Source organism: Macaca nemestrina, chromosome 1 (assembly GCF_043159975.1).
Source record: "Macaca nemestrina isolate mMacNem1 chromosome 1, mMacNem.hap1, whole genome shotgun sequence".
In the NCBI taxonomy this organism is placed as follows: Eukaryota; Metazoa; Chordata; class Mammalia; order Primates; family Cercopithecidae; genus Macaca; species Macaca nemestrina.
The window spans coordinates 26,297,522-26,319,422 of NC_092125.1; the positions used below are offsets into that span (position 1 = coordinate 26,297,522).

Genomic DNA, 21,901 nt, shown 5'->3' on the forward strand with positions numbered 1-21,901 from the left:
GACCAAGGTAAACACACACAGCCTCTTTTTCACAATTTTACCGTTAAGTTGCTGCATTTGCAAAGGAAAATCTTCATTGTCACAAATGATGACTGTATCTGTCTGGGCTTCAGATTGTGGTAAGGAAGAGTCACTCCATCTCTGTGTGTGATAAGTATACTTATCACTCATTACATGGGAAGGTGAGAGATCCAGGGTTCTCCCTGCCATTTTAGGTGAGACAGCATCCCAGGGAAATGCAAACAACAACAACAACAACAACAACAACAACAACAACAACAAAAAACGAAGCAGGATCTGGGAGAATGTCTTACCTGGAGGACCCAGCTTTTACCTGGGAGATGTTGCAACGTCTCAGTGAGGAAAACCTGACATTATCTCTCCTTTGAAGATATTAAAGAAAAGTAAAAACAAAACAAAAACAAACAAATGAACAAAAAACCAAAACAAAACAATTTCATAATGAAGTGAAAAGATCACTGGATTGGAATTCATGAGTCTAGTAAGGCCGCTCACTGGCTGTGAGACTTAGGCAGGTCACTTACCTCTGGTCCTCAGTCTCACTTTGATTTTCAGTAGTAATCAATAACTTACATAGCATGTATATATGTGTGTGTAAGAGAGAGAGAGAGAGAAAGAGACAGAGAGAGAGAGAGAGAGAGAGACGGAGAGAGAGAGAAAGTGAAGAGAGAGAGAGAGAAGAGAGGCAGGCTATCAAATAGAATAGCTCTTGGGGGGAAATTTGTATAAGGCAAGAGAGAAACATACATTATTGGGGACTGAGGAAATCCTTTCACTTTAATTTCCATTTCAATCATTGAAGCTCACAGTGACTATGCCCAGTGAAAAAGCCATGCCATTTTCCTCTTCTGGGAACTGAGATAGATCCCTCAGAAGTATCACAATCGATGTATATATATATATATATGTACCTATGATCTCCATTCAGTTGCTAGAACAGCTGTGTGCCTTCCATCAAAGACTCTCTTCTGGCTTCTGAGGTGGGGGGCAACTTCAACAGACCAGGTTCCAATGGGGAGAGAGAGGGAGCTCTTCTTTTGCTCCTGGGGCACTGGAAACATGTGGTAGAGGTGAGGAGGGAGGAATCCTGGTGGGGGACAGGTGGCGGTGTTCCAGGGACATGGGAGGAAACTGCAGTATTGCACTCCTACTTGATGGGCTTGGCCATTCATCAGCCATGAATTGAGAACCTCTTATGTACAGGCTAGGCACATAGCTGTCAACATGAATTGAGAACCTCCTATGTGCAGGCTAGGCACCGGGGATGCCTTTGGAACCCCACGCAGTCTTTGCTCTCAAGGAGTGCACTGTCTCATCAAGAGAAAATAGATAGAGTCTGTTTTCCCTTCAGCCCAAACAAGCACATTTAGGCCTAAGGGGCTCACATAAGTGCCCTGCTCAGAGGACTCTCCTTCCCAATCTTCCTACTCCCTTGCTCAAGGTTTGGCTAGACACAGTCAGTAATAAAAATGATGCTTTTCAGACCAGTGGACGCAGCTTTCCATGTGCTTTGGCCAGTATGCAGATGGCTGCCAGGCTGCAGTATTGAGGATTCTGTTTGGCAGGAATGTGCTCTGATTCCTTAACTGTAGGCTTTGGGGACCAGAAGTGGCCAGGGCCTTAAAGGCAGCTGAAGTGAAGCAGCTCTTCTGCACACTCAGCAGCATCAGGCTTCAAGCTGCAGTGAGGCATGGACCCAAGATAACTGCAGCGCCCCAGGTGGGATGCTGCAGTATCCTTGGGAATACCCGTGGCTGCTGCAGGACACACTGAGCACAGTGGGCCATGGTTGGGTCTGAGCTGCCAGACGCAGGGTGAGCTGCTGACTCACTGCTGCAGCCATGAGACCTGTAGCCACTGGAACAGCACGGGGAATTCTTTCTTACCTTAAAGGAGTATGTGACGGAGAGGAGGGCAATGGGATAATGAGTCAAAATGTGAGCCTAAATAGCAGCTGTAACTATTTTCATAGAATTCTTGGGCAGAAATGTTTTTAATCAGCCTTGGAAGGATGCCATATTGGGGAAGTTATTCAATCAGTCAGTCAGCATGTATTAAACACCCATTGTGTGCCTAGCATTTATTGTGTGCTTAGATTATAAGGGGAAAATGAGGAGTGCAAGATGTTCTTTGCCCCACTTGGGGATTATAAGACTGGCACTTAGAGAACCTTATTCTGTGCCAGACACAGTATTTGATGTGCACTGTTTATGTAATCTCACAGTAACACTGTAAAATATTACAGGTATTTTAATTTATTCTACTGTCAGTTGGGAAGTTAGGATTTGAACCATGTCAGTTCAAAGTCAGAGCTCTTCACCACCGTGCAAGTCTGTTGTTCGAGAAGTGCACACAACTGGAGAACAATGCAGGAAGATTCATGGTTAAGTGCTAAATCATATTTATAATACAAGCATTTATGATGAGTCCAGAATAAATTCCTATCAATCTGCAACCCTGAGTCAGCTGCAGTGTGTAGATTTGCTTATGTTTAAGCAAATATTGAGCCTGCAGAGGGAGTTTTTGAGAAGGTGGAGGGTCAGAATGAGCACTCGTAAGGTTGGTGAGGGGCAGCTGTGGGTACCATCAAAGGGACAACATCAGATGACCTGCTGTGAGTCTCAGGCCACTGTGTGCCTAGAATGGCCCTAATTGTTAAGGAAAACACAGAATGATAATTACACATATTTTTGCTCTTTGAGAATTTAGTCTGGTTGGATTTACCTGATCAATAAATCAACTTAGGAACTATTAGCAAAATAAGAGGAGAATGAGGTTCATAACGGGTTGAAGAGGGTCTATGACCATCCCATTCAGTCTTTAGTGGGTCAACATTTGTGTTAGCAAGGAGTCCATGGGCCTTTTACCAGATGATATTGACAAAGACTCGAAAGCTCTTAAATGTTCCTGTAGAGATACTGGCTATACGTCCATGGCAGAGCTGACCGGAACTACCTAAGCCCTCTGGTTTCAAGGATAAGAGATAATCCTGGGCAGCTGTCAGAGAAAAATCTCTCATGAAACTGATGAAACGCCTTTGTCTTTTGTCTGGTAGAGCTGATTTTTCCAGGGACACAAATGTGCCAGCTCTCTGATCCAAAGCCCAATGTCTCATACACTTCTCGGGCACTCATTTGGGCTCATGGATTCAGGTTACAGTATCTCCTTTTCTCTCTTTCTCTAGTATTTAGCTAAGGTGGTAACTGATGCAATTGACCTGATCCTACTTCTGCTTTGCCCATAGTTATTAATTTTTTTGGATCCCTATCAGGGACTCTATAAACTTTAGCTGGCTGGCTGAGTTCTGATGGGGGTTTTAGAAGCTAAAAATTGTGAGGAAGATGAAGAAACGAATAAGATCGGGTAAAGATATCTTCCTGGACAAAATCCTTTGGCAGAATGCCAGAAAAGTAACAGATGAGTTCAGAAGACTTCACAGGCAGAATCTGAGACCCAGACAAGATCAGGGTCCCAGTAACCATGGAGAAAGCAGTTTCCACGACAGTCAAGCAGAAGGAAACTTGTCACCGCATACCTGAAAGAAGTTGCTCTGGCACTGTTTTATGGGAATGGAATAATTAAGAAGGTGGGCGTGGTTGGTTATGGGCAAGGAAGAATAGATCAAGCAAAAAATTTTGAGTTGAGGCAGGGATAACTAGAGAAGACTGATAACCATGTTGACTAGTCCCAAGCTAAAGAGAAGACTGAGGCTTAAATTATAATGATCAAGTTATGTTTCTTCTTTTGAAAGATCTCTATTCAGAGAAAATAAAGTTGTTTTTTAACTGGGAGTACCTGGCTCTACCTGTTCTGTACTGCAAGAGACCCTGCGAAGTAGATTATCACAGAAGAATCAAGGGGAGAAGCCAGGGCCCAATAACCTGTTATTTCAAAGCAAAACCACTGCCTTTGCGTGGTGGTGAGGTAGGATTCTTTCTGTGTGGTTAGACTCACTGAGCAGCTTTCTCTTTGGGGCTCTCCTAGGCCTATTTCCTGGTGCAACCAGTGACCGAGTGAGACCCATATTCCGTGATAGCTAATAATTGGCTCTGGGCTTGGGCTGGAAATAGAGATACTTAGAAAACTGTTAATTTCTCAGCTGGGGGCAGTGGCACATGCCTGTAATACCAGCATTTTGGCAGGCCGAGGCAGGCGGATCGCTTGAGGTCAGGAGCTCGAGATCAGCCTGGCCAACATGGTGAAACCCTATCTGTACTAAAAATACAGAAACTAGCCAGGTGTGGTAGTGCATGCCTGTAATCCAGCTACATGGGAGGCTGAGGCAGGAGAACTGCTTGAACCCAGGAGGCAGAGGTTGCAGTGAGCTGAGATCGCACCACTACACTCCAGCCTGGGCAACAGAGTGAGAGTCTGTCTCAAAAAAAAAAAAAAAAAAAAAAAAAAAAAAAGAAAATTGTCAATGCGGGGTTGTGTCTCACTCATCTCTTTATCCTTGGCACCTAAAAAAAATTCCCAACACATCATAGTAAGCCAGTTATATATATTGATTGAGCCATTTTAAATGATTTGTGCTTTGAGATTGGCTATGTGGAAGATAAAAGATCTAAAAGACAGTGTCCTGTTTCTGTTGCCTCAGAAGTATTTCTCAGATAATAAAATATTGGCAGATTTCTGATGACTCTCAAGAAAGCCTAGAAATAGAGCTAAAAAACATGGAGGATAATAAGTTATTCCAGGAATAGAAGAAAAGAAAGTCCCTTCAAGAGAATTTATTGAGGTTTTGGTTTCTCTAAGGATAGTGTGGTATAAGGAGGCAAACTGTTGGAGCAATGTTTGCAGGAAATGTTTTCTCAACATATGAGGTGTTTGTCAGGTGGACGAGGACAGTGTGTGCAGGACGGCTGTGGTACAACAAAGCCCAGCCAGGGAACTTCCTGGGGTGACTGTTGATGGGGTGGGTGGGAGTTGGTGTAGCTGGAGCACAGGTGAAGGGTGGAGATGAGACAAAAAGGGCTACAGCTGTATGATTCCATTTTCCTTCTAGAAAGATGACCCTGGCAGGGTGGCTCACACCTGTAATCCCAGCACTTTGAGAGGCCGAGGCAGGCAGATCACGAGGTCAAGAGAACTAGACCATCCTGGCCAACATGGTGAAACCTCGTCTCTACTAAAAATACAAAAATTAACTAGGCATGGTGGCACACGCCTATAGTCCCAGCTGCTCAGGAGGCTGAGGCAGGAGAATCACTTGAACCTGGGAGGTGGAGGTTCCAGTGAGCCTAGATCGGGCCATTGCACTCCAGCCTGGGCAACAGAGTGAGACTCCGTCTCAAAAAAAAAAAAGAAAAGAAAAAAATACCAGAAGGAGGCCAGGCGCGGTGGCTCGCATGGCTCACATCTGTAGGTTGCAGTGAGCCAAGATCGCGCCATTGCATTCTAGCCTGGGCGACAGAGAGAGACACCGTCTCAAAAAAAACAAGCAAACAAAATAAAAAAAAAAAAATGAAGAAGAAAGAAAGACAACCCTGGAACCCTGGGCGTAGTGTAGAAGGAGAGGAGGAAGGAATGATGGGGAGGCAGCAGGTCCAGGTAGGATTCAACTGCAATAACCTGAGTGAGAACTGAGAAGAACCTGAGCTGGCACAGTGCCCGCTGGCGGGAGAGGAGTCAAACTGGGAAATGAGAGGAGTTGCACTTGACTGAGCTTATTGATTGTCTGAGGTTGGCGGTGAGGGAGCAGAAAGAGTCTGGGAAGGTGAACGTTCAGGGTTTGAGGCCCTGCTGCAAGGGACAACATTCTTTGAAATGTTTTTATCTTAAACATTCGTGCAAATTTCTATTATTTTACTTAAAAATATACCAATGTTTGCATTTCCATGAAAATAATACGTAAAACAAGTTTACAGACTGAACTTTCCAAAGCTGCAGAGAAAATGGACATGTAAGAAAACTGTACCATGGTCATGTGTGGTTTCTGATGCTCCCAGCAAATACCCCTTTTGAAAAGTGTGGGAGTCTTCCATGATCCGGCAACACCTCCCCTTGTAACCTTCATTTTGGCCAAACTGATCTATTTACTGTTCCCTCAGCCTTCTCATGAATATCCTACTTCTCTGGTTTTGGATGTTTCAGATTTTCTGGTGCTTTTCTGGGCCATCTTCCAGGTCCAACTGAGACACTGCATCCTCCCTCCAGCCTTCCAGAACTATGACCCCCTTCTAGCTCCTTTCTCTGGAATTCTGCAGACTTGTTCTGCCCTGCTTTTATAATTTAACTGTAGATAAAACCATATATAAAAAGAGCTAAAAGAAAGTATTATGGCTATTATTATTATAGGGCTTCAAGGTTGTATGTTTAGTTTTTTTTTTCAAGCACATTTTAAGTCCTAGATTTTAAGTCAGGGACTATGTCACTGATGTCTTTGTTGCAGCACTCAGCTCAACATATACTTTTTGGATAGATGCAGTCATTCTGTATATAGAAAACAAACTTATATTCAAGTAGAGGGAACAGATGGTAACTTTTTTCCCCAGAATATATCTGTGACTTTAAATTGAATGTTTATTCCCATTAAATGAACTATTTTATTTCCTCTGTAAAGCAAATTTAAGTAGCAGAAAGCCAGGATATCTCCTCTTTTTATGTTTTCTCCTTTGATGTGACCAGTAAAAGGTAGGGCTTGGGTCACCTTAGGTGGCTGTGATTCTGACATTGTGCAAGTGCAAGCATTTTTTCTGTCAAGTCTGCCTGAGCCCAGTTCTTAGCTTTTTAGGCAGACATTTTCCTGCTTGCAAAATCAAAAGGTAGAAAAGCTGAGAGAAGTATGATGGGAAATTGCTTTCTAAAGACACCCATGCAGAAGCGTGTGGCTTTCTCTGAAGGCCTCCTCTCCTTACACTAGGTTGAGTATTTCCACCATGTCACACTTTATTGTTAGTGTTGATGGCCTGGGCTCCCCGATAGTGGAAGCTCCCTGGGGGGATGTCTGTGTCTTATAAGGCAAAATCTCATCAAAGAGTGTATCGGAGTTATTTCTTGAGAGAACATGTGAAGAGAAAACTGGAAAATGTACCAGAAGGAGGTAGAAGGAGACAAGGATCATGTGATACTTTTTCAGTCCACTAAAGATCTGAATCTGGTAATTATGGGTTGAGAAAATGGAGAGAAAAAATTCAGAGAATTTCTGGTGAGGCTGTTGATACAAATAGAAAGGCTGAATGAGAGAAGTCAAATTAATAAAAGCAGAAAAGTATGGAATAAATGGATGAGACTATGCTTTGGAGGAATCAAAACACAGTATATCAGTTAAGTGACTTTAGATTCAGAGACAAAAATGGAGTCTTTTGAGTTCATTTCATTTCCTTTCATATCATCCTGGAACCACATTCCAACTGGCAAGGCACTAGTTATCTATTGGATCTCTAAATCCTTTAGAGGTGAATTTAACCTCCAAAGTGTGCTTTGAATTGGTGGTTTCTTCACCGTCATTACTATTGACTTCCTATGGCTGCCATAACAATTTATCATACACTTAGTGGCTGAAAACAATACAAATGTATTATCTTATAGTTGTGTAGGCTAGAAGTCTGATATGGATTTAATTGGGCTAAAATGAAGGACTTGGTAGGGCTGCATTTCTTTCTGGAGGCTCTAGGAGAGAATCTGCTTCTTTGCCTTTTCCAGTTTCCAAAGGCCATTTGTAGTCCTTGACTTGTGGCCCCTTCCCCCATCTCCACACCCAGCAATGTTACAGCTCTCTGCCTGGCTTTCATGATCACATTTCTTTCTCTGATCCTTTTTTTCTGCCTCCCTTTTCCACTCTTAAGGACCCTTTTGATTATTTTGGGCCACCCAGATAGTCCAGAACAGTCTCTGTATTTTAAGGTGAGTTAAAAGTTTCTATCTGCAACCTTAATCCCCTTTTGCCATGTAACCTAATGTAGTGACAGGTACTGGGAATTAAGGAGTGGATATCTTTGGTAGGCGAGGATTTATTCTGCTTACCACAATCCTTGGTCACCATTATCCTGACCTGGATTGCTGCAAAAGCCTGAGCTCTGCAGGCATCATACAGCTAGCAAAGAACAGAGCCAGAATGTGAATGCAGGAGTCAGACTGCCTGTTAGGCAGTTCGGAAGGCGAGCCTCTCTCAGCCTCAGTCTCCTGTAAAAGGAGGACACTAATAGCACCTACCTCATGGGTTGTTATCGTTGTGAGGATTAAATATATACCTGTCACACAGGGAGCACTGTGTTAGCAATTGTTATTATTGTTACTTTATTAGTCTCCTGGTCTCTACTCTCAACACTCTCCACTCTGTCCATACTGAAGCTAGAGTGATCTTTCTTAAACACAAGTTGATCATGTTCTTCCTTTTCATGCTATGAAAATCATTTATGCTATGGTCTTTGCTCCCCAACCTCTCTACATTGAGTCCAATTAGGCTGTTTGAAATCAATTGAATGGGGCAGATATTTCACATTTCTGTGCCTTTGTACATGGCACTCTGCCTGGACTTCCTTCCTCCCCTTGACTCTCTGTCTCACTTCATGCGTACTTCAGAGCCAATTCTCTGAAATCCTGGGCAGAGTGGATGACCAACTGAACTCTTTTGCACCAGCTATGTATCTGTGCTCCACACCACTCACACCCGAGTGAGCCACACTGGCCGCGTAGCTATTGCCTGGAGCCTGGCACGTACTAGACACTCAAGAAAAAAGTGTTGAGAGCACCGTGCTGGGAATTTATTCTTTGCAATTTATTGGAGTGTTTTCCTCATGCATTTTTTTCAGGTGTCTTTTACTCGTGCTGCCAGAAGCATCCATTTGCCTCAAGGAGGATTAGGGTTTCTATAACAGGAACACAAAAGGAAAACTATCTAGCTTTTGATGCCCAGAGTAGGAATTATTTTAAAACATCTTTTAGTTTGATTTTTTAAATTAAATAGTTTTGTGAAACCAGGACTTGCCAATTAGAAAGGGCTTTTCAAAACTTCTTTGGCTTTTTTAGTGTATTAGAAGCCAGCTTAGTTGAACTAGGTCTTAGAGATTATTCCGTAGCATAGAGGGGACACCGTTTTCTGCAATTAACCTGGGCATGAAGTTTTGTTGCCCTGAGAAGAAGAAACACAAGTAGCAGAAGTGCATTCCGGAGAGGAAAATAAATGAAAATCTCCCCCTTGGGTCCTGATGAATTTTGGGAAGGAGAGAAGACATCAGGTGGTGAGAATCTTGCATCGTGCTTCTACCTGGTAGATGTGGGAAAGCCAGAAGCAGAGGACATTTACATTTTCCTAATTTCCTTTCGGGACTCTGGGAGGAAACTGCCTTGGAAGATATTCCTTGTGTCATATGGAACAGTCATGTTGGAACAAAGCAAATGGTGAGCTATGGTTAAGCAGAGGGGGAACTTGAGCTCAGCTTCTAGAGGCCTTCCTCTCCTCTCAGGTTGAGTGAGAAGAATCCAGAAAGTTCTTCCTGCCCTACTGAGTGATGCGCCCTACTGAGTGATCATTGATGAAAAATCATCCATGAGTTCCTGAAGCTGAATAACAGGAAACTGTACTTGTTTTTCAAACCACTTGGCTACTGTAAGAAGCTGCTGGTCACAAAATGCATGTCCAGTCAACTGCAGTCCTACTGGCAACCCTTGGTTTGGGCGTGCAGCAGGGATACTCACTGCTGGCAATCCTGCCATATTTACAGCTTGTGTAAAAATATCATTCTAGGAACTTCGTGTTCTGTTGTCTCCTTTGATGAACTCCAAGTATGGTACTGCCTCACTTAAGATGGTGGGAGTTAGCAAAACGTCTACTCCAGAGTTAAAAGCATTTGCAAAGTCATTAGCAATGAGGTGTTGCACTTTCTGTGCTTTGATGAAATAATTTTCCCAGTTTTCTTTTAATAAGAAAAAGTTTCCTGAGAGAATTCTTCCTCTCACCACATCATTGAACACTTCTTGTCTGGTTGAAGCATACATGGCTTCAACCATGAGTGGACACATTGAGTGGACACATCAATGTCACATCTGTGACCATATTGTAGCCCATCAAGTCTTGCCATATTTAATGCCACTTCTGATGTACACAGTACATGATAGCAGACAATTGAATAACTGGTGTGAGGAATGGATACTTCAATTACTTTAGCCCCTTCGACTCAAAGAGATCAATAACTTTGGACCAAAAAGACTGTACTTCACTTGATAATTCTGGCACAAGATATTCCTTTGGAATTCCTATACATAGTTTGCTCACATCTGCCAAACCAAATGAATGGATTAATAGGGTCCTGTACTGTGGTACAATCATTGGTGTCATGTCCAGCTAGTACACTCAACACAACTGCTGCATCATCCACACATCTGGTTAAGATTCCTGGCACATCCATCAAATTCACCAGGGGAATGAGACCATGATAGGAAACTAAACCATAGCTTGGTTTGAAACCAACAAGCCTGCAGTGGGCAGCAGGATTTCTGGTTGATCCTCCTGTAGCTGATCCTAAAGCCACATAGCATGTGAACGCCGACATAGCAACTGCAGTCCCACCTAAGCTTCCTCCAGTCATCAGCCAGTCTAAATCTTCATTCTTGCTGTGGGGATTCTGCTTCCTCTTTTCTCTATATTGTTTTGAATAACTCAGGGGTTTTTAACTGGTCCAAACACACCATCTGTGCTTCTAGATCCCATAGCAAACTCATCTAAATTTGTTTTCCCCATTAGTAGAGCTCCCTGATCCAACAACTTCTGTACTACTGTAGCATTAGAAGGTGGTATATAACCTTTCAGCATGTTTGATGCACATGCTGTCTCAATGCCAGATATGCTAAAGTTGTCTTTTACTGCAGTAGGAATTCCATCTAAATCCCTAAGTGACTGTTCATTCTTAGATCTCCTTTCTGACTCTTCAGCTTGTTTAAAGTCCTCCTCTTCTGATACAGTAATGTAGGCATTTAGAAACTTGGTCTTCTTGATAAGAGAGAGACGTTTTTGACAGAGCTCTGTTGGTGTAATCTGGCCTTGTGTCAGTGCTGCAGAAACTTCTCAGAGGGTCTGGCCCAGCATGGTCCTCGTGCCCAGCCTGCCACCACAGGGGCAGGCAAGGAGGAGAAAGAGGTCATCAGTTGCTAGTGATATTACATGGGCACAGCCATCTTTAATCATCACTGCGGGATTCTAAAAATTTTAAAAGCCACCTAAAGAGTGTTCCCAGTTTGTGGCAGGGTTATAATTCAAAATGTCACTTGCAAGTTGGTTATTTGGAATTCACAAGGGATATCTCTATATAGAAATAGTGTACTTACTAGTGACCAGGTTCCTAGCCCAAGTATAACTCAAAATGCAGCTGAAATAGAGCATATTTGAAATAAATAGTTGAAGATCTTAATGGTACAATGCCAATGTTTTAAAAAATATATAACAAAAAATAAACTAAACCATGTTTATTTTGAATATTTAGTCTTTGAGGGAAACACACATTTAATTAAAAAGGGGTAAGAGGTATATGAAGATCCTAAAGAGGGTGTCTCAGCGACTTTCAGGGTTTCACTGGCTCTTTGTAAATCTGATTTTCACTTGAATGTCTACAGATTTCCCTTTTCTTGTTATTGCTGTTTCTAAGGCATCAATCTTATGTATATTGACTATGAAAATGGATTTCACATTTTTGGGTGGGAGGTGAGACTGGAGAGAATTCCTGTTATGTTCCAGGCCTGGAATCACTTGAGATACATCGAGGGACAAAACAAAGTTTCTGTTTCTGAGGAATTTTCTTTCTTCTGGAGATATTCAGACAACAAACTAATGAAAGACAGATATACCATTGAATATCAAGTAGTGATAAGTGTTTTGAAGAAAAAAATTGGGGTAAGAGGTGAGATTTTAGATACACTAACCAAGGCAAATCTCTTGGAAGGCACTGCTGACAGAGTTCCTCGAAGAAGTAGGGAGTAATCAATGTGGCTTTGCAGGAGGAAGGATATTCTAAGCAGAGAGAAGTGAAGCTTAAAACCCCATGCTTGGGCAGGTTCCAGGAACAGCAGAAGACCGGTGTGAGTTGGGTGGTGTGGCAAGAAGACAGCATAAAATGTGGGGTCAGGGAGGTCGGACGGCCATGAAAGTACTCTGTGTCTTACTCTAAGCGTGATTTTTTTTTTCTATGTGTGAAGTTGTAAGTTTTTCTATAAGAATTGTGAAAGACTGTGTACAAGAGTAAGAGGTAATGGTAAAAGATGGATGAAAGAGGGAGAAAGCATATTTTTTTTTATCATACTTCTGAGTAAATAGATAATTTGAGATGTATTTACTCAGGGATAAATAGAAGGGGTAGAGCAGGGAACTAGTGAAGGCGGCAGGGGTCAGATAATTTCCAGGGGTCAGATAATTTCCAGAGCTAACCACTAGATGGTGCATTTAGCCCAGGACAGCTTGGTTACTCTCCAGAGCAAGCCTGGGATGGGGAGGAACAGAGCAAAACCACAAATTTACTTAGACGAAAGTCTACGCTTCAGTGTAAAAACCTGTCACTTGCTGAAATCATGGGAAATAATTATCTTAAGATAGAAGATAGTGAAAATTATGAGTAATTTATACAACCTTTATTGTTTAGATAACATTAATGTTCCTCCCTGCTTCCACATCTTTTTATAAGAATGAAGAGGAAGCTAAGGCTTCCAGGTGCTCTAGATAATACCACCCCACCCCAGAACAACCACATGATTTACAGGAGGAGTGGAAGGGGGACTGAAACTCTGTGTGCTCCTGCCAAAACTCCAGTCCCTTCTTCCTCAACATACACAGCCTCTCCATGACCACCACAAGGCCTGACATCATCTGGTTCTTGATCCCCTTTTGCATGAGTTACCACAAGAATTCCAAGACTCTCAGGTCCTCCTAGCCTTAGACTCTAACTCCCATAAGGGTCTCTGCAGGATGTTGCAATGGAGCCTCCCCATCCACCTGCTCTGCTTTCTGATTCTCCGTGGCACTTACAGCTCCTGCCATTTATATAGCTTATGTATGCTAGTGGGAGCTCTATGCAGGCAGAGGTTTGCGTCTGTTTTGTTCACTTTTGTATTACCAGGGCATAGAACAGTGACAAACAGCATTTAATAAATATTTGTTGAAAGATTAAATATTATTTACTTGGAAGAACAAGGCCTGGATCTAAGCAGACTCATGCATGCATGAGAAATGGAGTACAGGATTTTCAAGAGCTTCTGCAGGCAAGGAGACTAAGCATTTCCTGCCACCTGCCAACTTTCTCTGCTTCCTTTGATCCCAAAGACCCAGTGGAGTTCTTATTGAAAGGATGATTTAAATGACAACTTTCACATGATCTCTTAGAGTTGTGCAATAGTTGGCATTTGCCTGCAGACTTTCCACCAAGGGAGGCTGGTTAGCCTAGAATGGGGTTACTATGGGGGATTGTATAATCTAATTTTCTGGTGTCTTGGGATGTTGCTCCTCTCCCCAGTCAGACAAGGAAGGCATTATAATATGAGCCTTTGTATCATCTCTTTCACATCCTAATAATTAGTACAGGGAGTCCCCCTGCCCCTCAGGTGACATTAAAAGTGCTCAGTTTGTATAACTTGTATAAGGTCCATATGGCTGCTGCTCTCCCTACTACTCAGAGTCTACTTCAGAGGCTGCAGGGAAACACCCAGCTGTGGGAGTATGGCCTGCCCATGAACCCTTTAACAGGTTCCTTCCCCTTAAGTTTAGCTGCCTTATAGACTGTAATCACCTTGAGGGCAGGTCTGGATCTTGCCCATCTTTGTAGCCCCACGAACCAAGTTCAATCCCCAAGCCCCCACTGCCAACCCAAAGTAGTTTTGTTGGTCTACAGCAAACTTGGCTGATATTGGCATGGTGATGACCTTCAGTTTTAACAGGGAGTGTCACATTTTGGCAGCAGGCATTGCAGTACCTAGGCCCCTGCCTGTGAGAATGTTCCTTCTGCCTCTTGACTAGCTCCATTTGCTTTGTGTTGTGTCTAATGCATTGCACTTAAGTCAGAACAGCTGGGTGGATCTCTATAGAATATTTTTTATTTAATGTTTTTTGAGAACTGGCAGGGAGAGTGCTGCTTGAAAGCACACAGGCCATGTCTATTTTCTTTCAACATTTACAACTTACAGAAAGAAGCTAGATCACAGGCACATGGAAACTAAACTCTTCCTTTTCTAATGTAAACAGCGCTTTTCATCCGCTTTCTCTCTTTATGAACAGAGAGATCTGTAAGTGACACGGGTGAGTGATGGCGACAGTTGACTCCCTGGGTGGTCTGATGGTGACAGTGACTTTGCTGGCAACTTGTGATAATTTGGGTACTCTTTCCCAGTTTGTGAACATCCTCCTTTCTCCTTCCTGCAACTTGACCATTTCACTGTGATTAGCACTGCCAGAAAGGGATAAACCAAGTAAGGGAGGTGGACAGCAAACAAGTCAATTTTGCTACAAGTTGGTCATTCCAAAAAGCATGTGCGACCAGAGGGAGAGGCTGAAATTAATGGCCAGGATAGTGATTTGAGATTATTTATGGTACAGTGCTTCCAATTAAATTAGGCTGAAGAATTCTTTTTTTTTTTTCCATTAGCTCAGAGGACCTTGTAGGTATATCTGTCAGAACAACAGTTCATTGAGGTGGAAGAAGAATGTTGTTTCTACCATTGCAGGAATGATCACAGCCTCGTACACATCTCCTTTCTTTTTATGTAATATCCTCCAAAGCGGGGTATAAGCATTAAGTGGGGTACAAGCATTTCTTCTGTATGATAATTTACTGCAGCAAAGGAGTAAAATATTAGAGTTTCTATTTATTTGTATCTAAAATAAGAAAGAAATTAAGCTCTAAAAATATATACTATATGGGTTGACAGTGACTTACATATACAATTTATAAGTAAATATATTTTGGGGGCACATGCCCAAAAGTTTTTACTCATAGGGGTGGATGATCAAAAAACTTGGAGGCAATAATATAAATAATCATGAGGAGAAAATCCCCTTAGAATATTAGAAGTTTCTCTGAATCAGGTAGTATTCAAAAGAGGAAAGATACGTTCATGTAAGTAATTATTATAACAACAAATTTTAAAATTGTAACTCAGAGATTCTCATCCCAGAAATATTACTGCATATTACCTTAAAGCTCATGTCAAGACAAGATGTCAAGACAGAAATTTAAACATGTCATGAAAAGGGCAAATAAATTGACTCAAGTTGTGATTTGAATACGGAGAATGACAGAAGAGTTTCTGAGACACACTGTGGGGAAGGTGTAGCAAAATGGTCCCTAAGGGAGAGGTCTTAGTCTCATGTGCAGGCACCAGAGGTGTCTTGTGCAGGGAGCACTTGGTAAGTGAAGCATTACTGTGCCATCCCTGCAATAGCATCAGTGATAGCCAGTCAGGATGGCTGTGCAAGAGCTGAGCCCCCTTTTCTCTTGCCCTTTCTCTTGTCAACCTTTTCTTCTTACACTCTATTGAAAGGCATATTTGCCTTTACTTGTTGGGGTATCTTCTGAGAGGAGATACCTGTATCTAAGAGATTAGACCAAATATATCATGAGATTCTTAACAGACTGAGAGTTCAATGGGAATATTAAAAAGCAGGCCAGACACAAAGGCTGATTTTTCTGTTACTGCCTTACTCCAAGACCATTCCATTTGGTTGAACTCTGCAAGTCAATGAAGGCACAGCTTATCTCTCTGGCTGGAAAGGGCTGCAGTTTCATCTTTTGGGCAACGCCAAAAAAAAGTCTCACTCACTGTTTTAAACTTGCGTTCTCCTAAGTAAGTGAAAGAAGTCTTTGTTACAGATATTGAAGCTGGATGACTTCTCCCCATGGCCTGGTGTGGACTCCCTCTCTAGAAGGCATAACTATTACTGGGTTAGCTGACTTAGAGGTTCATATACTCTCTGGCCATGGGTCATTCTTTCTTCTGCCCTTTGAAGGGTCCTTCAGTAGGGAAAAATCAGAGTGGGAAACTGCTGGGTAGTGTTCCATCAAGGCAGCTATGGGAATGTTCGAGTCAAAGGAAGGTGACTCAAGACACGGAGGGCAGGGGCCAGTGTACAGGGAGGACCTAGTGGGGTCAGGACTGGTGTCAAGGTCAAGGCCAGTTATTGCACCCAGTCATGTATTCCTCACTGATGTCTTTATACAAAATGACATTGCAGGGGAAGCCAGCCAGCATTAGTATACAGGGACTTATGCCCCCTTTTCTGCGTTCTACTAGTTTGCTAGCCCTTCATCTTTATTTTTGATATTTTTCTCCTCAAATCACTGGAGAGACTTTGAAATACGCAAGAAGCATCTCTTTTTTCAAATTCCATCTCTTGCCATCAGCATGAGGACTGTTTTTTGCATATGGACAGTCTGTAAGACATGTGGCACGTGTTGGTGACTTTCTTGTCCTTGCAGAGTCACAGGAATGTCACTGCCTGGATAGGCTTAGTAATCACAGCTCTGGTTTAATACCTGCTCTTGCTTTCCATCTATTTGGGGATGTTTGATGACTTTTCAGTGTAGAATGCAAACAAATGAAGATTTATCTAAGATGCCTTTGTTTAGCAACTGGCTGGCTATTTTATCATGGCTTTAAATTTGGCTTCTTACTAATGACTATGTGCATTTGGGAGGAAAGGCTGGCTTTGCAGATAAGAAAGCAGCTGTGTGTGTGTCTTGTTTAATGCCTTTATCATATCGCCCTCTACAACCAAACTTCTTTTTCATTAGCTACAGAAATGTTTGAAATTGAGCCTATATTCAGGGCACAACTGAGCACTTCAGAGGATTCAAATAAGTAGGAGCCACAGTTTATTTTTTTTTTTTTGGCTTATAAACAAGAGAAATTTCTTTCTCCCTTCCTTCCTTCCTTCCTTCCTTCCTTCCTTCCTTCCTTCCTTCCTTCCTTCCTTCCTTCCTTCCTTCCTTCCTTCCTTCCTTCCTTCCTTCCTTCTTTTCTTTCTTTCTTTCTTTTCTTTCTTTCTTTCTTTTTCTTTCTTTCTTTCTTTCTTTCTTTCTTTCTTTCTTTCTTTCTTTCTTTCTCTTTCTTTCTTTCTTTCTTTCTTTCTTTCTTTCTTTCTTTCTTTCTTTCTTTCTTTCTTTCTTTCTTTCTTTCTTTCTTTCTTTCTTTCTTTCTTTCTTTCTTTCTTTCTTTTTCTTTCTTTCCTTCTTTTTCTTTCTTCTCTCTCCGCGCTTTTCTCTCTTTCTCTTTCTTTTCTTTTCTCTTTCTCTTTCTCTCTTTCTGTTCTTTCTTTCTTCTTTCTGTGGGAGAGTTTCTGGAATGGCAGATGAGTTGGTCTCCCCTGTGTGAGACACCCATGGGGAGCCACGGGCAGCCTCTGAGGAGAAAAGTCTCCTTATTGCCTTCATATCTTTATGCCTCGAGAGGGTAACAGCTCAGCGGCATGCCACGGGTTGCTCGGGGAAACAACGCTCCCTTGAAGCAGTGGAGTATAATCAAACATCTTGGCTCATCCTGAAACCCACTTCTACCCATTTCAGAACCAATAACGTGAAGATCTTAAGTAGTTTAGACACACGCCTTTGCTCGAGGAAATTCACAGAAACCACCACTGCTATACATTTTATTGAATGATTCATGAGTTCTCCTTCACTGATTAATCCTTTTCCTCTTCCCTTCCTAACCCTCCCATCTACCCCAAGAACGAAGAGCTTGTAAATCAATAAATTGGGTGGAGGCAGAGAGCTCGGGGCCGTGAGCAAGCCTCCGATGCTCCGTTTCGCTGGGCCTGCCTTTTAAACTCATACTCTGTCTCTTTCTAAATCCTTTGTCTCTGCTGGACTTGGGGTACCCACCAGGTGCTGTGGGGCTGGTTTTCCCAACACTTTCTTTCCTTCTTTCTTTGTTTCTTTCTTTGTTTCTTTCTTTGTTTCTTTCTTTGTTTCTTTCTTTCTTTTTCTCTTTCTTTCTTTTTCTTTCTTTCTCTTTCTTTCTTTTTCTTTCTTTCTTTCTTTCTTTCTTTCTTTCTTTCTTTCTTTCTTTCTTTCTTTCTTTCTTTCTTTCTTTCTTTCTTTCTTTCTTTCTTTCTTTCTTTCTTTTCTTTCTTTCTCCTTCCTTCCTTCCTTCCTTCCTTCCTTCCTTCCTTCCTTCCTTCCTTCCTTCCTTCCTTCCTTCCTTCCTTCCTTCCTTCCTTCCTTCTTTCCTTTCTTTCTTTTTTCTCTTTTCTTTCTTTCTCTCTCTCTCTCTTTGTTCCTTTCTTTCTTTCATTTTATTTCTTCTAAAAAAAAAAAAGGATACATGTGCAGAATGTGCAGTCTTTTACATAGGTGTACGTGTGCCATGCTGGTTTGTTGCACCTATTGACCCATCCTCTAAACTCCCTCCCCTCATCCCCACCCAAACAGGCCCTGATGTGTGTTGTTTCCCTCTCTGTGTCCGTATGTTCTGAATGTTCAACTCCCATTTATGAGTAAGAACATGTGGTGTTTGGTTTTCTGTTCCTGTGTAAGTTTACTGAGGATGATGGCTTTCAGCTTCATCCATGTCCTTGCAAAGGACATGATCTCATTCCTTTTTAGGGCCGCATAGTATTCCATGGTGTATATGTACCACATTGTCTTTATCCAGTCTATCACTGATGAGCATTTGGGTTAGTTCCACGTCTTTACTATTGTAAATACTGCTGAAATAAACATACATGTGCATATGTCTTTATAGCAGAATAATTTCTATTCATTTGGGTAGATACCCAGTAATGGGATTGCTGGGTCAAATGGTATTTCTGGTTCTAGATCTTTAAGGAATCACCAATCTGTCTTCCACAATGGTTGAACTAATTTACGTTCCCACAAACATTGTAAAAGTATTCCTATTTCTCCGCAGCCTCACCAGCATCTATTGTTTCCTGACTTTTTATTAATCACCATTCTGACTGTCATAAGATGGTATCTCACTGTAGTTTTGACTTGCATTTCTTTAATAATCAGTGATGTTGAGCTTTTTTCATATGTTTGTTAGCCATGTAAATGTCTTCTTTTTAGAAGTGTCTGTTCATATCCTTTGAACACTTTTTGATGAGGTTTTTTTTTTTTCTTGTAAATATTTTTAAGTTCCTGGTAGATTCTGGGTATTAGACCTTTGTGAGATGGGTGGATTGCAAAAATGTTCTCCCATTCTGTAGGTTGCCTATTCACCGTGATGATAGTTTCTTTTGCTGTGCAGAAGCTCTTTAGTTTAATGAGATCCCATTTGTCAATTTTGCCTTTTGTTGCAATTGCTTTTGGCATTTTTGTCATGAAGTCTTTGCCCATGTCTTTGTCCTGAATGGTATTGCCTAGGTTTTCTTCTAGGATTTTTATGGTTTTGGGTTTTACATTTAAGTCTTTAATCCATCGCGAGTTAATTTTTGTATAAAGTGTAAGGAAGGGGTCCAGTTTCAGTTTTCTGCATATGGCTAGCCAGTTTTCCTGGCACCATTTTGCTGAATAGGAGATCCTTCCCCATTGCTTGTTTTTGTCAGGTTTGTCAAAGATCAGATGGTTGTAGATGTGTGGTGTTATTTCTGAAATCTCTTTTCTGCTCCATTGGTCTACATGTCTGTTTTGGTACCAGTACCACGTTGTTTTGGTTACTGTATCCTTGCAGTATGGTTTGAAGTCAGGTAATGTGATGCCTCCAGCTTTGTTCTTTTTGCTTAGGATTGTTTTGGCTATATGGCATCTCCTTTGATTCCATATAAAATTTAAAATAGTTTTTTTCTAATTCTGTGAAGAATGTCAATGGGAGTTTGATGGGAATAGCAATGAATCTATACATTACTTTGGGCAGTATGGCCATTTTCATGATATTGATTCTTCCTATCCATGAGGATGGAATGTTTTTCCATTTGTTTGTGTCTTCTCTTATTTCGTTGAGCAATGGTTGTAGTTCTCCTTTAAGAGGTCCTTCACTTCCCTTGTTAGCTGTATTTCTAGGTATTTTATTCTCTTTGTAGCAATTGTGAGTGGGAGCTCATCTATGATTTGGCTGTCTGCTTGCATCTTGTTGGTATAAAGGAATGCTTGTGATTTTTGCACATTGATTTTGTACCCTGTGACTTTGCTGAAGTTGCTTATCAGTTTGAGAAGTTTTTGGGCTGAGATGATGGGGTTTTCTAACTATACAATCATGTCATCTGCAAACAGAGACAACTTGACTTCCTTTCTTCTTATTTGAATATAATTTATTTCTTCCTCTTGCCTGATTGCCCTGGCCAGAACCTCCAATACTATGTTGAATAGGAGTGGTTAGAGAGGGAATCCTTGTCTTGTACTGGTTTTCAAAGGGAATGCTTCCAGCTTTTGCCCATTCAGTATGATATTGGTTGTGGGTTTGTCATAAATAGCTCTTATTATTTAGAGATATGTTCCATTACTACCTAGTTTATTGAGAGTTTTTAACATGAAGGGATGTTGAATTTTATCAAAGACATTTTCTGTATCTATTGAGATAATTACGTGATTTTTGTCTTTGGTTCTGTCTATGTGATAGATTACATTTATTGATTTGCATATGTTGAACCAACTTTGCATCCCAGAGATGAAACCAACTTGATCATATTGGATAAGTTTTTTGATGTGCCGCTGGATTCTGTTTGTCAGTATTTTAATGAGGATTTCACCTCAAGGTTCATCAGGGATATTGGCCTGAAGTTTTCTTTTTCTGTTGTGCCTCTTCCCAATTTTGGTGTCAGGATAAATCTGGCTTCATAAAATAAGTTAAGGAGGTGTCCCTCCTTTTCAAATTTTTTGGAATAGTTTCAGAAGGAATGGTACCAGCTCTTCTTTGTATTTCTGATAGAATTCAGCTGTGAATCCATCTGGTCCTGGGCTTTTTGGTTGGTAGCCCAGGACCAACCAAAAAAGCCCAGTGCGTGAAGCTCTGCCTCAATTTCAGAGCTTGTTATTAGTCTATTCATAGATTCAACTTCTTCTTGGTTTAGTTTAGGTAGGGTGTATGCATCCAGGAATTTATCCATTTCTTTTAGATTTTCTAATTTATTTGCATAGAGATTTTTATAGTATTCTCTGATGGTAGTTCATATTTCTTTGAGGTCAGTGGTGATATCCCCTGTATCATTTGTAATCGTGTCTATTTGACTCATCTCTCTCTTCTTATCAGTCTAGCTAGAGGTCTATTTTGTTAATTAAAAAAAAAAAAAACAGCTCCTGGATTTGTTGATTTTTTTTTTTGAGGGTTTTTCATGTCTCTATCTCCTTCAATTCTTCTCTGATCTTAGCTATTTCTTGTTTTCTGCTAGCTTTTGGATTAGTTTGCTCTTGCCTCTCTAGCTCTTTTAATTGTGATGTTAGGGTGTCAATTTGAGATCTTTCTAGCTTTCTGATGTGGGCATTTAGTGCTATAAATTTCCCTCTAAGCACTGCTTTAGCTGTGTCCCAGAGATTCTGGTACGTTGTCTCTTTGTTCTCATTGGTTTCAAAGAACTTCTTGATTTCTGCCTTGATTTCATTATTTACCCAGGAGTCATTCAGGAGCAGGTTGTTCAATTTCCATGAAATTCTGTGGCTTTAAGTGAGGTTCTTAATCCTCAATTCTAACTCTATTGCGCTGTGGTCTGAGAGACTTGTGATTTCAGTTCTTTTACATTTGCTGAGGAGTGTTTTACTTCCAATTATTTGGTTGATTTTAGAATAAGTGCCATGTAGCACTGAGAAAAATTTATATTCTGTTGATTTGGGGTAGAGAGTTCTGTAGGTTTCTATTAGGTCCACTTAATCCAGAGCTAAATTCAAGTCTTGAATATCCTTTTAAATTTTCTGTCTCATGGATCTGTCTAATACTGACAGTGGGGTGTTAAAGTCTCCCACTATTATTGTGTGGGAGTCCAAGCCTCTTTGTAGGTCTCTAAGAAATTGTTTTATGAATCTGGGTACTCCTATATTGG

At 41.3% G+C, this 21,901-nt stretch overlaps 1 protein-coding gene and 1 pseudogene across 1 annotated transcript in view; one reads left to right on the forward strand and one right to left on the reverse strand.

Moving 5' to 3' along the window:
- The window catches only part of LOC105493010 (lymphotactin), a 170,056-nt gene that overhangs the window by 13,982 nt on the left and 134,173 nt on the right, over positions 1-21,901 (forward strand). The window lies entirely within an intron of this gene.
- On the reverse strand, positions 9,481-11,047 carry LOC105493013 (glutamyl-tRNA(Gln) amidotransferase subunit A, mitochondrial pseudogene; annotated as a pseudogene).